Below are 14,752 nucleotides of genomic sequence, written 5' to 3'. Positions count from 1 at the left end.
ATTAATCTTTGTTACTACATTTGGAAGATTGTGCTTCGCTCCTTATCAGAGCTGTTCCTGATTATTTTTACACAGAGCTAACCTTTACCAGCTTGGCTTATTAATAGCACTGATTAACTGTTATACACAGCGAGCTCAGCTTTGTCCTAGGGATAGATTTCATTTTAATAGGTTCCATTTCATTTCTCCTTATTTTCTTTATTCTTGGGTGAGCCTCAGGCTCCAGTATTTTATTTTAAGGCAGCCTTTGCCAACCTGATGTTGTCCAGAAATTTTGGACCACAAATCCCATCAGCCCCAGTCCGTAGGGCCCTGGGGCTAATGTAGCGGTGTAATTAGCCGCTCGGGTGCCGGGTGCGGTGTGCACATCCTGCAGCCAGGGACGGGGCGAGCCGCCCATGGGGCAGGGCGTGCTTCGTGGAGCCTTTGCGCCACCTCCCCCTCAGCTGTAGGGCAGCTGAGGGAGAGGCAGGGTGCAGACGCAAGCCTCACACTGCTGTTTCAGGCCCCCAAGCCACCACGTCTGAAATATACTCGAGTCGAGTGTGGATTTCATGCTCTTTATTCAGCTCAGAGTAGTGAGGAATACAAGTTCCCCCGAAATGTCTGCTTTATATACTGTACATTATTTACACAATGGGCCCCACATGATTGGCTAATTCTGGGATTCTCCTGTGGCCAATCAGGTTGCGGATTCACTTCCACCTGGAGTTGGATTGGGTGGCTCCTGCGGACCAATCAGTCTGCTGCATTCTGAATCCTATTGTTCTAGGACCAGTCAGACTGCTGCATTCTGAATCCTATTGTTCTAGGACCAATCAGACTGCTGCATTCTGAATCCTATTGTTCTAGGACCAGTCAGACTGCTGCATTTTGGATCATCCTATTGTGCTGCATTTTGGATTGTATTCAACTCAGTACATAACAACATCACTTCCAGGAGAGACGCATGGTTCTGCCACACTGCAGGCCCCCACACTGCAGGGGGCGGTAAGTGCCGGCCCCCACAGTGTGGCACCCAGTGCCAGCCGCGTTTTGTTACGTTTCTTGACTGAACTAAAAAGTTTCGTAAGCCCATTTATTTTAAACTCATGTTTTTGTCATTTTGTCACACCCACCCCTCAGCGATGATACCCAGGGCACCCCCCGCACCCCCTTCCTCCTGTACTGGGCTGATGGAAGTTGTAGTCCAAAAGATATGGAGGGCACCAGGTTGGCGAAGCCTGCAGGAGCTTCTTTGGGGACAGCTGCTGGTTGGAATACCATTTCATTACAGTGGTACCTCGGGTTAGCTTGGGACGCGGGTGGCGCTGTGGGTTAAAGCCTCAGTGCCTAGGGCTTGCCGATCGAAAGGTCGGCGGTTCGAATCCCCGCGGCGGGGTACGCTCCCGCTGTTCGGTCCCAGCGCCTGCCAACCTAGCAGTTTGAAAGCACCCCTGGGTGCACGTAGATAAATAGGGACCGCTTACTAGCGGGAAGGTAAACGGCGTTTCCGTGTGCGGCTCTGGCTCGCCAGAGCAGCGATGTCACGCTGGCCACATGACCTGGAAGTGTCTTTGGACAGCGCTGGCCCTTGGCCTCTTTGAGTGAGATGGGCGCACAACCCTAGAGTCTGTCAAGACTGGCCCGTACGGGCAGGGGTACCTTTACCTTTACCTCGGGTTAAGAACTTAATTCATTCGGGAGGTCAGTTCTTAACCTGAAACTGTTCTTAACCTGAAGCACCACTTTAGCTAAAGGGGCCTCCTGCCGCTGCCGCACCGCCGGAGCACAATTTCTGTTCTCATCCTGAAGCAAAGTTCTTAACCCGAGGTACTATTTCTGGGTTAGCGGAGTCTGTAACCTGAAGCGTCTGTAACCTGAAGCGTCTATAACCCGAGGTACCACTGTACTGCCATCATTGTTGTGTAATTGTCCCACAGATTTTATTTCTGCTTTTTGGTTGTCCCCATGCAGAAAGGTGCCCTCCTGCAGCATCACTGCGTTGGCATAAAGGAGCGCATTTCTCTTCTGAGCACTTGATAATTCACGTTTGAGTATTATGAACCACACCTGTGAAGAGGATGATACCTGTGTGTCATGACCTGGGACCCAGCTATGTTGCCTTGACCTAGGGCAGCTGGTATGACCCTCAGGTCAGTACAGTACACACACTCTGCCTCTAGACAGTACATGTTTCTGACACCTGAAAGCCATAACCCTGAAGTGTTACATCACATCACATACGCAACTGACCCCAGCCTGCTGAGTCCACATAAACATGTTCTCACAGCCATAACCGAAGTGTATCTACAGTTGATTAACCCTCAAGGCATTCCATCAGTTGCAACTACAAGGCCAGTTATGCTGGGCCTGAGCTGGAGAAGTAACAGTAGAAGGTAAAAGTAAAGGGACCCCTGACCATTAGGTCCAGTCATGACCGACTCTGGGGTTGTGGTGCTCATCTCGCTTTACTGGCCGAGGGAGCCGGCGTACAGCTTCCGGGTCATGTGGCCAGCATGACTAAGCAGCTTCTGGCGAACCACAGCAGCGCACGGAAACGCCATTTACCTTCCCGCCGGAGTGGTACCTATTTATCTACTTGCACTTTGACGTGCTTTCGAACTGCTAGGTTGGCAGGAGCAGGGACCGAGCAACAGGAGCTCACCCCATCGCGGGGATTTGAACCACCGACTTTCTGATCGGCAAGTCCTAGGCTTTGTGGTTTAACCCACAGTGCCACCCACGTCCCTTATCACTAGAAGTAGACCTGACTTAAGCATGTTTTTTCTGTGTGTGTTTCTAGCCAGCAGTGACACGAGAGAGCATGTGTTTATGTGTTTGCTACAGTTGTATAACAGCTTTGTGTATCCTTTCTTCTGGACTTGATTCTTCCAAAGCGAGACTCACTGCTGCAGCTTTGAATAAACTCTTTTCAACTTTCCATCCAGTGGCGTAGCAGCATTTGCTAGTGCCCGGGATGTGTGCTTGCATGCACTGGGCAGAAGCAGGGCACAGAGGATGAACTGAGCCTGCCATGCCAGCCCTGCCCTCACCGCCAGAGCCAAGCGTGGCCACCTGTCCACCTGCACAGGGGGTAGCCCAGCCAGCCAACACCGGTTTGGCAGACGAACCCCCCTGATACCCACAGAGAGGAAAGCTGTGCCGGGCCACGCTGGGGTCACCCCTTGCCACATCCTTCTGTCCGTACCCACTCACTGTCCAAGCAAGGAGTGAGTGAGCACTGGCCAGGCGGCCATTCAGTGAGGGGACCAGGGATGCGAGACGGTGAGGCCTAGGCCGGCTCTGGGGTCCAGAGAGCCCCAGTGGCAGGCAGAGCAGGATAGGGGGCCCTGGTTTGTGACCCCTCAAATTTGTGCTACACCCCCATTTCCACCCTCGGTCACTTCATTTGGCTAGTGAGGGGCAGCGTTTTGGATTTTTTTCCAATAACAAGGACGTTCACAGCTTAAAGAGACGTGTGGAAATACCCCAAAGAGAAGACCTTAGAAGAACTCACTTCTCCCATGAGCAATACAACAAAACAGTAAATGGTTGTTCAGCCTAGCAGAACTCTGTGTTTGTTACTGATGCTGGCGACAGGACAGAGCACGTAAATGATAATTAATGGCTCTTATATGGCTTATTAAACAGAGTAATTCTATTGAACTGTCACGGAGGAAAACACAATTCAACAGGCAAGTTGCCATGTCTCTTCCGATGAAGTCAATAAATCCTGCAAATGTTAAGGCGGTAGCAGTTACAACAGCAGGAGATAAAGGGAGGTAGATTTAAGAAGCTGAAAGCAACCGCTTTCGTAATAATTAAAATTATACTCTTTCAAAACTGCAAAACAGCCTCCAGAGACCCTGAACAAGTCTGATCTTGCATTTATGGCTCATCTAACATGTAGTGGAGTGGTTTAAATAAATTGATGGGTATTTTGCAGCCTTAAAGATCCAGAGTAAAAGAGATTTGAAGCAAGGCAGCTGAGATCTGAATGGAAAGGATTAGGACTGAAGGAGGGATGTCTAGGGATAAAGGAGACATCCATGCCATTTACATTCTGATTTCAACTGCCTTCAGAACACAACGGTCCTTTGCAATTTGTACTAGGCTCCGTGGTTTAACCCACAGCGCCACCCGTGTCCCTTAACAGTAGAAGTAGACCTGACTTAAACATGTTTTTTTCTGTGTGTGTTCCTAGCCAGCAGTGACGCAAACCGGGGAACCGGGTTTCTGTCTCTCCGCTCCTCCACATGCAGCTGCTGGGTGACCTTGGGCCAGTCACACTTCTCTGAAGCCTCTCAGCCCCACTCACCTCACAGAGTGTTTGTTGTGGGGGAGGAAGGGAAAGGAGAATGTTAGCCGCTTTGAGACTCCTGAAGGGGAGTGAAAGGCGGGATATCAAATCCAAACTCTTCTTCTTCTACTACTTTTCCGAATTGTCTGATGCTGTTCTTCGACCCAAACCGTGTGCGCATTGTGGGGAGAATCCTTGCAGAAATATGTCCATTTGGCACAAGCGCATGTGGGAACATGCCTATTCGAATAAATTGCTGGTGAAATTTTGCCGACACAGGCAAAAATTCCTGAGAGGAGATATGATAGCCATCTTAAAGACTGTCACACGGAAGAGGGAACAAATTTGAAATCTGGAATTTTTATGTACAGATGTTTAAAGTTTAATTTAAAAAATTGATACACATACAAAATGCAACATGGTCCCCAGTCTTTTATCCTGAAAGCGTCCTTAGTTGCAAACCCAGAAGAAGTAGCTTGTTCTCCCACGCCTTCAGCCCTGGAAACAACACCACTTAAATCTGACATTTTGCAACGTGTTGCTGCGAGAGCAGCTGCAATCGCTCTCTCCCTTGTTACTGTCAGATGCCAAGAGGCCTGTGAGAGAAGGAAGACTGGACGGGCGCCGGAGAGATGGATAATAAACTCAGCGTGGCGCCCTTTATGAGGACTTTGCCAGCTTGGTGGGGAGCCGATGACAGGGGCAACGATCGCCTTGGGGCCATTCGCCTCTTGACAGGACTGCGGGACGGAATTAGAAACATGTTATTAGCAAGCACCTCCTACCGAAGGCAGCGATGGCTGCAGAATGGGCTTCTCTGGCTGAAGACATCTGCAAAGGCTGCAGGGGGGAGAGACCCTTTAGGGAGTGCTGTCAGCAAACTACTGTTCAGTTTTCCTGGTGGGATTTCCCCCCCCCCCAAACTCTCAATTTTCTTTTAAATCTCAAAATAAGACTTGTGCAGGAAAAGTGTTGCTAGGATGTTTTGTCCCTGCCTTGCCTTTTGTTACATCCCTCTTGGTTTTTAAAAGCGGAGGCGGGTTAATCAGAAGTGAATTTCCAGGCGGCCTGGAACCACTCTGCCAGCTTCTGGGCAGGTGTGTCACTGTCAAAAAACCAAAGTGCTGCACCAACAAGTACAAAATAACCCCTTTGCAGCGCCACAAATCCAACTCAATGGTGTAACGTTGGAAAATGTCGATCGCTTCTCCTACCTAGGCAGTTATCTTTCCACAAGGATCAACACTGATTCCAATATCCAGCATCCCCTGAGCTCTGCGAGTGCGGCTTTCTCCTGATTGAAGTGCAGACTGTTTGAGGACTGGGACATTTGCAGGGAAACCAAAATGCAAAATGGAGAGCCAGTGTGGTGTAGTGGTTAAGAGCGGTGGACTCGTAATCTGGTGAACTGGGTTCGATTCCCTGCTCCTCCACATGCAGCTGCTGGGTGACCTTCGGCTAGTCACACTTCTTTGAAGTCTCTCAGCCTCACTCACCTCACAGAGTGTTTGTTGTAGGGGAGGAAGGGAAAGGAGAATGTTAGCCGCTTTGAGACTCCTTAGGGCAGTGATAAAGCGGGATATCAAATCCAAACTCTTCTTCTTCTTCTATTGTACTCCTAACCTTACTGTATGCTTGTGAAACACGGACCACTTACAAACACCATCTCCAACTCCTCGAAAGATTCCATCAACGGTGTCTCTGAAAAAATTTACACATCACTTGGGAAGACAGGCAGACTAATATCACTGTACTGGAAGAAGCAAAGATCACCAGTGTTGAAGCAAAGATTCTTCAACATCAACTTCGCTGGGCTGGTCATATTGTGCGGATGCCTGATGATCGTCTTCCAAAGCAACTACTCCATTCTGAACTTAAAAATGGAAAGCGCAATGCTGGTGGTCAACAAAAGAGGTTTAAAGACTGTCTCAAGGCAAATCTAAAAAAAGTGGTATAAACACTGACAACTGGAAAACACTGGCCTGCGAGCTCTTTAGTTGGAGAACAGCCTTTACCAAAGGTGTCATGGGCTTTCACTCGAACTCAGGACGCAAGAGAGAAATGTGCTAAGAGGAACACACGCTTGGCAAATCCACACCGTGATCAACTCCCACCTGGAAACCAATGTCCCCACTGTGGAAGGACGTGTGGATCCAGAATTGGCCTCCACAGTCATTTATGGACTCATTGTTAAAACCATGTTTATGGAAGACAATCTTACTTGGCTACAAGTGATCGCTAAAGAAGAAGAATGCTTTTAAGGCACCGCATGCTCCCGACTGGGACGCGGGTGGCGCTGTGGGTTAAAGCCTCAGTGCCTAGGGCTTGCCGATCGAAAGGTCGGCGGTTCGAATCCCTGCGGCTGGGTGCGCTCCCGCTGTTCGGTCCCAGCGCCTGCCAACCTAGCAGTTCGAAAGCACTCTCGGGTGCAAGTAGATAAATAGGGACCGCTTACTAGCGGGAAGGTAAACGGCGTTTCCGTGTGTGGCTCTGGCTCGCCAGAGCAGCGATGTCACGCTGGCCACGTGACCCGGAAGTGTCTTCGGACAGTGCTGGCCCTTGGCCTCTTTGAGTGAGATGGGCGCACAACCCTAGAGTCTGTCAAGACTGGCCCGTACGGGCAGGGGTACCTTTACCTTTTATGCTCCCGACTGGAGGAAAGGCAAAATGGGGGTTGTGGTACTCATCTCGCTTTATTGGCCGAGGGAGCCGCAGTAAAGCTTCCGGGTCATGTGGCCAGCATGACTAAGCCGCTTCTGGCGAACCAGAGCAGCGCACGGAAACGTCGTTTACCTTCCCGCTGGAGTGGTAGCTATTTATCTACTTGCACACTGATGTGCTTTCGAACTGCTAGGTTGGCAGGAGCAGGGACTGAGCAACGGGAGTTCATCCCGTTGCAGAGATTCGAACCGCTGACCTTCCGATCGGCAAGCCCTAGGCTCTGTGGTTTAACCCACAGCGCCACCCATGTCCCACGGCATAATCCAAAGGTCCCCTCAATTCTCCTAAGAAGATGGTGCCTCTGACAAACAGGGGGAAGTGTCTGGGGTGCCCCACTCTGCCCAACAAAATACCAACCTCTCAGTATAGTAATTTTATTCTTTTTTTAAAATTCGCTGTTCCCATTTAGACTCCTGATAACGAGGAAATGCTCTCGTCTACATAACCTTCCCTACATTCTCTCGCACTCTCCTGGGCCTGCGTTTGAGAGAGCTTGAACTCTGCAGGAGTCTTCTAAGGCAACGAAGCAGAGCGCATTGCGGAAATCAGAACCGACAGATCCAGGGTGCCTTTCACCTACAGCTAAAATATTTATTATATCCGTTTCTCTTCCACCCCGCCCGTCGCGCTCTGACAGGATAATGCTTTAAAAGCAGCGCGTCTATAAAACGAGGGTAGAAAGAACTCCACACACCCGAAAGGATGCTAACATCCCAGTCTCCTGAATACGTGCCTAGCCCTGATGGCCAAACTTGACTTTGACTAAAACTCTCAAAGATGCTCCCCAACAATTTCCACCATCACTCAAGAGTGGGATTCAGTGAGACTACCTCCTTAGGATTTGAGGCAGGCGTCTTTTCTACCTGGAGATGGCAGGAATTTAAACTTGGGCTTTCTGCATGCATCTAACACAGTGGTACCTCGGGTTACAAACGCTTCAGGTTACAGTCGCTTCAGGTTACAGACGCTGCTAACCCAGAAATTGTACCTCGGGTTAAGAACTTTGCTTCAGGATGAGAACAGAAATCGTGCTCCGGCAGCAGCAGGAGGCCCCATTAGCTAAAGTGGTGCTTCAGGTTAAGAACAGTTTCAGGTTAAGAATGGACCTCCAGAACGAATTAAGTTCTTAACCCGAGGTACCACTGTAAAGCAGAATGAGGAGTGGAAAATCCAGTAGAAATCAACCACTATTGCATCAACGACATGTCGCAGAATATACTTGCAGAAGCCCAAAGTTAAGATACCAGTCCTCATGAAACATATGTTTATTCAGAGCTTCATGTGTAAGCACCAGACTTTTCATTAAAAGCAGTCCGTTCCCAGAAGCCTGTTGGAACAAGAAAGACTTGTCCTCTGGTGGAAGGACAAGGAAGGAGCCAGTCTGGCTTTTCCAGGAAGGGAGTCCCAAAGTTGTCTGGGAGCTGCCACCAAGAAGGCCATCTCTTGAGTCCCCACCAAGCGTGTCTGTAAGAGTGGATGGACCAGAAGAAGATCTCAGAGCCCAGGCAGGTGCATATGAGAGAATACGGTGTTTTAGGATTGCAGTATCGCTGGGCCAGGTAAGTGGATGCAGACAGTCTATCTTTCCCTAATCCGTCTACCTGCTGCAGCCAACTTTGACCCATGAGAGGGGCCTTTCCTGCCAATCACCTGCTGTCACAATAATGTCTTAATTTTATTAAAAAAATATAATTTTCATCGTTACAATTTTTCCACATTGAAAATAACAATCCATTAAACTTCCCTTCCCCCCCATAAAATATTTATTAAAATTTTCAGAACATTACAAAAAGAAAAAAAGAAAAGAAAGAAAAGTACACAAATAAAAAACAGTTAAAAACAATTCAAACTTATCTTGCATTTGCTTGTTTCCTGAACCTCCTCTCACTTCCCATTTTTGTATTCCAGTTCAAATTATTTATTCAGCAAATCCTTTCCCTCTTTACTTTTATCCTTATCTTTGATCTTAATATATTGTAACTTTGAATTTTCACCTGTTAACAATCCGTTTTTACATATTCCTTCATAACATTATTACTAAAACCCACTTATCCTCAATCCAACATCATTCTAACATTCATTAATTTTGCAATATTTCTGTAAGTAGTCTTTAAATTTCTTCCAATCTTCTTCCACCAACTCTTCTCCCTGGTCTCGGATTCTACTGGTCATTTCCGCCAATTCCATATAGTCCATCACCTTCATCTGCCATTCTTCCAAGGTGGGTAGATCTTGTGTCTTCCAATACTTTAATACTTTGCAATAAGTATTCTTGCTGCTGTTGTAGCATACATAAAGAAAGTTCTATCCTTCTTTAACACCAAATGGCCTTTCCCCCCTTCCATGGTTTCCTCCAAGCTTCCATTACTACGGCATATTCTAGTTAATCCATATCTTCTCTCTCTCTCTCTCTCTCTCTCTCTCTCTCTGTCTCTCTCTCATTTATGCAACAACAGCAGCGAGAATGCTATTTGCCCAGAAATGGAATGAAGGAGAAGTACCAGCTAAAGAAGAATGCCAGAAGAAACTGATGGACTATGCAGAGATGGCAAAACTGATGGAGAAGATCAGAAACCAGAAAGATCAAGTATTTTCAAAGGACTGGAGTAAATTCTTAATTTACTTAAAAGACCTCTGTAAACAGTTAAAATCATTGGCAGGGATGTAATGACACTTGTGATGTGGAATTAACTATTGTAATTATGGATATATAACAGATGGATAACGGTAAAAGATGCAAAATAAAATAAATCATCTTAAATGTGGAACCCATGGAGGGAGGGAAAGAGGGCCGAAGGTTCAAAAGAAACTCTTATTTTAATATTTAAAGTTGGTTAAAGTTAAAATGCACAAAATGGTTAAAGTTAAAATGCAAAAAATTGTGTAAAACTAAGAAAACATATTATTTAAAAAGAGAAAAAGAAGAAAAAAGAAGAAGATCCCTGCGGGATCATTTCAAAGGTCCATCAAGTCCAATATAACATTTCCCACAATGCACCACTAAAGACTCCGGCAAACCTCCAGCAAAACTACGCCTAAGGGAGCTGGGCATGTTTAACCTGGAGAAGAGGAGGTTAAGGGGTGATATGATAGCCATGTTCAAATATATAAAAGGATGTCACATAGAGGAGGGAGAAAGGTTGTTTTCTGCTGCTCCAGAGAAGCAGACACGGAGCAATGGATCCAAACTACAAGAAAGAAGATTCCACCTAAACATTAGGAAGAACTTCCTGACAGTAAGAGCTGTTCGACAGTGGAATTTGCTGCCAAGGAGTGTGGTGGAGTCTCCTTCTTTGGAGGTCTTTAAGCAGAGGCTTGACAACCATATGTCAGGAGTGCTCTGATGGTGTTTCCTGCTTGGCAGGGGGTTGGACTCGATGGCCCTTGTCGTCTCTTCCAACTCTATGATTCTATGAGTGGCACACACAGCTTTGTGACCCGATGTGCAAAACTCGCTGGTCGATTTTGCCGAACATAATGCATGCAGAAGGGGCCAATTTAGGGCATTTGTACATGCTGACGCTTCCTCAACTCTCTCCAGGAAAGGAAGACGGAATATATAAATATATATACGATGCCCAGAAGATCTCGGCGTTCGCCTTGACAGCCCCACGGAGATGTCAGCTCAGTGTGCTCCTCTGCTTAGCAAAGCGCGTATAATGCATTCTGCAGAAATTCAAAGGAGGAGAGGGAACAGGAGGGGAAGCGTGGAATTGTTGTGATTGACAGGCAGGGCAGCGTTACCTTGAAGGAGAGTTTGCAAAGGCAGAGTGTCCCAGATAATGCCCAGGGTTTAAAATACTGTTGGAAGACTTTGGATTGCACAGGAGGAGCCCGGAGAATAATCTACTCGGAAGGAAGTTCTAATGCATCCAAAGGGGCTTACTCCTGTGTAAAGCGGTGTTAGCACTGCAGCCGAAGAAAAGCAAAGAGAACTGAGTTTGGACATTGTTGGATGTTGGCAGCTTTTCTGCAGATTTGATGGGGGGAGCAGCGGTCTTTGCCTGTTTGGGTGTCTGAGCTGCGAAATTGCCACGTGGGCTCAACCTGCATTTCTCTAAATGAATACAAAATATTAAAAGAAGGTTACCAGATTTTTTTTCAAAGAATCCGGGGACACTTTTTTTTTTAAAAGAGAAAAAAAAGTTATTAAAAAAAGTTATTTAAAAAAATAAATTAAGAAGTAATATTTTCTGTAGGGACGCGGGTGGCACTGTGGGTAAAACCTCAGCGCCTAGGACTTGCCAATCGCATGGTTGGCGGTTCGAATCCCCGCGGTGGGGTGAGCTCCCATTGCTCGGTCCCAGCTCCTGCCAACCTAGCAGTTCGAAAGCACCCCCGGGTGCAAGTAGATAAATAGGGACCGCTTACTAGCGGGAAGGTAAACGGCGTTTCCGTGTGCGGCTCTGGCTTGCCAGAGCAGCGATGTCACGCTGGCCACGTGACCCGGAAGTGTCTGCGGACAGCGCTGGCTCCCGGCCTCTTTGAGTGAGATGAGCGCACAACCCTAGAGTCTGTCAAGACTGGCCCGTATGGGCAGGGGTACCTTTACCTTTACCTTTAATCTTTTCTGTGGTCTCCTCTGTTGCGCAACCTTCCTCAGGGCCCCGGCCTGCTCTCTTGGAGCGCTAGCCGCCATGGAGTAGACTCAGGTCGGACCTGGGCTCAGCCACGTGTCCTTGCCCTCCCAGTGCTCTCCTTCCTCTCCTCCCTAGCTGCGGCGGTGGCGTGGCAAGGTTGGGGCTCCCCTCTTTTTTCTTCTTTCTCTTTCTCTTTCTCTCTTCCTTCTCCTTCTACTCTCCTCCTTCTCCCTGCGTCGGCTCCAGGTTTTTCTCGGTCCCAGAGGACCGCTGGGCAGTTGGCCGGGCACTCTCGCTCCTGGCTTGATTTGTTTCGCAGGGTGTGTGTGTCAGTGGTTCCCCCAGTTGATGCATCAGGTGTCCCCAATTCCCACTCGGCAGTGGCAGTGGCAGTTTCAGCAGCCTGGAGCCAGCCTGGTAGAGCAGTTGGCTCTGGCTGGCTTCAGAAGCTCCCCGCTGCCATGGCGCCCGCCATTTTGCCTCGCCGGAAGTCCCCATATGATGTGTCTTGTGCCATTGAACCAATCACGCAACATTCATTCCCTACTAAGAAATCTACAACCATTAAAATATAAATCCGGGACATTAAATGAAATCCGGGGACATTCCGGGGACAAATTTTGTCCGGGGACAGATTTGTAAATCTGGGGACTGTCCCCGGGAAACGGGGACGTCTGGTAACCATATATTAAACTGCCAAGGAGTCTGGAGTAACTTTCTTCCAAAGCGCACCAAACCTGGTTCAGCACTACAGTCGTACCTTGGTTCTCGAACGCCTTGTGACTCGAACGTTTTGGCTCCTGAACGCCGCAAACCCGCAAGTAAGTGTTCTGGTTTGCGAACATTTTTTGGAAGCCAAACGTCTGACATGGCTTCCACGGTTTCCAATTGAGTGCAGGAAGCCCCTGCAGCGATTCGGAAGCCGTGCCTTGGTTTTCAAATGTTTTTGGAAGTTGAACGGACTTCTGGAATGGATTCCATTTGAGACCCAAGGTACACCCCTTGGATTTTTTGCCCCACTAGAGTGGGCCTACCAATGCATACAGACCGCTTTATTGGATGAGACTAAGGGACTGCCCCACCAGAGGGATGCCTTCTTTCCTTGTGGCTGGACCAACCACCAGCCAATTTTAAATGGGCCCTAAAGACAAATTTTGTATCAAACGTCAGGATTGTGCCTCAGGGTTCCGTCCTCTCCCCCATGCTTTTTAACATCTATATGAAGCCGCTGGGAGAGATCATCAGGGGGTTTGGACTGGGTGTCCATCAATATGCAGATGATACCCAGCTCTACCTCTCTTTCAAATCGGAACCAGTGAAGGCGGTGAAGGTCCTGTGTGAGTGCCTGGAGGCGGTTGGAGGAGGGATGGCGGCTAATGGATTGAAGTTGAATCCTGACAAGACAGAAGTACTGTTTTTGGGGGACAGGAGGCGGGCTGGTGTGGAGGACTCCCTGGTCCTGAATAGGGTAACTGTGCCCCTGAAGGACCAGGTGCGCAGCCTGGGAGTCATTTTGGACTCACAGCTGTCCATGGAGGCACAGATCAATTCTGTATCCAGGGCAGCTGTCTACCAACTCCACCTGGTACGCAGGCTGAGACCCTACCTGCCCGCGGACTGTCTTGCCAGAGTGGTGCATGCACTGGTTATCTCCCGCTTGGACTACTGCAATGCGCTCTACGTGGGGCTACCTTTGAAGGTGACTCGGAAACTACAACTAATCCAGAATGCGGCAGCTAGACTGGTGACTGGGGGCGGCCGCCGAGACCACATAACACCGGTCTTGAAAGACCTACATTGGCTCCCAGTACGTTTCCGAGCACAATTCAAAGTGTTGGTGTTGACCTTTAAAGCCCTAAACGGCCTCGGCCCAGTATACCTGAAGGAGCGTCTCCACCCCCATCGTTCTGCCCGGACACTGAGGTCCAGCTCCGAGGGCCTCCTGGCGGTTCCCTCATTGCGAGAAGCAAAGCTACAGGGAACCAGGCAGAGGGCCTTCTCGGTAGTGGCGCCCGCCCTGTGGAATGCCCTCCCAGCAGATGTCAAAGCGATAAATAACTACCTGACATTTAGAAGACATCTTAAGGCAGCCCTGTTCAGGGAAGTTTTTAATCTGTGATATTTTACTGTATTTTTTGTTTCTATGGAAGCCGCCCAGAGTGGCTGGGGAAACCCAGCCAGATGGGCGGGGTACAAATAATAAATTATTATTATTATTATTATTCCTTGCTTGTGCTTTGTTCTAATTATCTGTTTGTTTCTAATGTATTTTAATGAAGATTTACTGTTGCATTGTTTTTTCTTGCTTGCTCTTGCAGAAAAAGGCAGGATACAGATGTAAAAAAAACATAACTCAGAGTTTTGCACCAGAAAAATATTGACAGCTGTTGTGGTGAGATGTTCATGGGCAGTGAGGTTTCACCTGGTTACTTGTGGTCACAAGTATTGGTAACAAGATACCTCCATTTGAAGCAACCTCTTCTTATAAATAAAGACAACCTCATTCAGCTGCAGAAGCTTTTGTAGTTCTTTAAAACAATTGTGTTGTTTTTTAAAAACAACAACCAAGGTGACTGTTTTACTGTACCTTTCTGACTGGTGTACAGTGGTACCTTGGGTTACAGACGCTTCAGGTTACAGACGCTTCAAGTTACAGACTCTGCTAACCCAGAAATAGTACCTTGGATTAAGAACTTTGCTTCAGGATGAGAACAGAAATCGTGCTCCAGCAGTGCGGCAGCAGCGGGAGGCCCCATTAGCTAAAGTGGTGCTTCAGGTTAAGAACAGTTTCAGGTTAAGAACGGACCTCCGGAACGAATTAAGTACTTAACCCGAGGTACCACTGTACACTGTTCTCCATGGCTACCAACCAATCAGATTTCCCTTCACATTGCCCGCAGCCTTATGATATAGAAACGTGTGGTTTTTAAAAAAATAAAATGTTGAGATTCTTGGGATGCTGAATTTTGCATGTGGCACCAAAAGTATACCTAGAGATATGGAATGAACACATCTGTGCAGCTGTTAAAATGAGAAGCAATGTGGATTTACTTGTAAGAACGAAGCCTGAACGAAAAATACCCTTTCATGCAATCAAGTTAAGATATTGCCATCGGCTGCTTGCTTCCCTTTCAAAGATGACCAGGTTTTTTATGGTTGTTGTTGTTGT

The 14,752-nt window shown here is 47.9% G+C and overlaps 1 long non-coding RNA gene across 1 annotated transcript; it reads left to right on the top strand.

The window, feature by feature from the left end:
• The first annotated feature begins 1,895 nt into the window (after positions 1–1,895).
• LOC310657772 lies at positions 1,896–14,099 on the top strand. The gene is made up of 2 exons (XR_014501921.1): positions 1,896–2,135; positions 13,902–14,099. It is a non-coding gene; the product is annotated as an uncharacterized lncRNA (long non-coding RNA).
• Positions 14,100–14,752: the final 653 nt, after the last annotated feature.

The sequence above is a fragment of the Podarcis tiliguerta genome (assembly GCF_965153285.1).
Source record: "Podarcis tiliguerta genome assembly, chromosome: 9".
In the NCBI taxonomy this organism is placed as follows: domain Eukaryota; kingdom Metazoa; phylum Chordata; class Lepidosauria; order Squamata; family Lacertidae; genus Podarcis; species Podarcis tiliguerta.
Note: the sequence above shows the minus strand (reverse complement) of the source record. Positions and strands in the feature narration are given on the sequence as shown.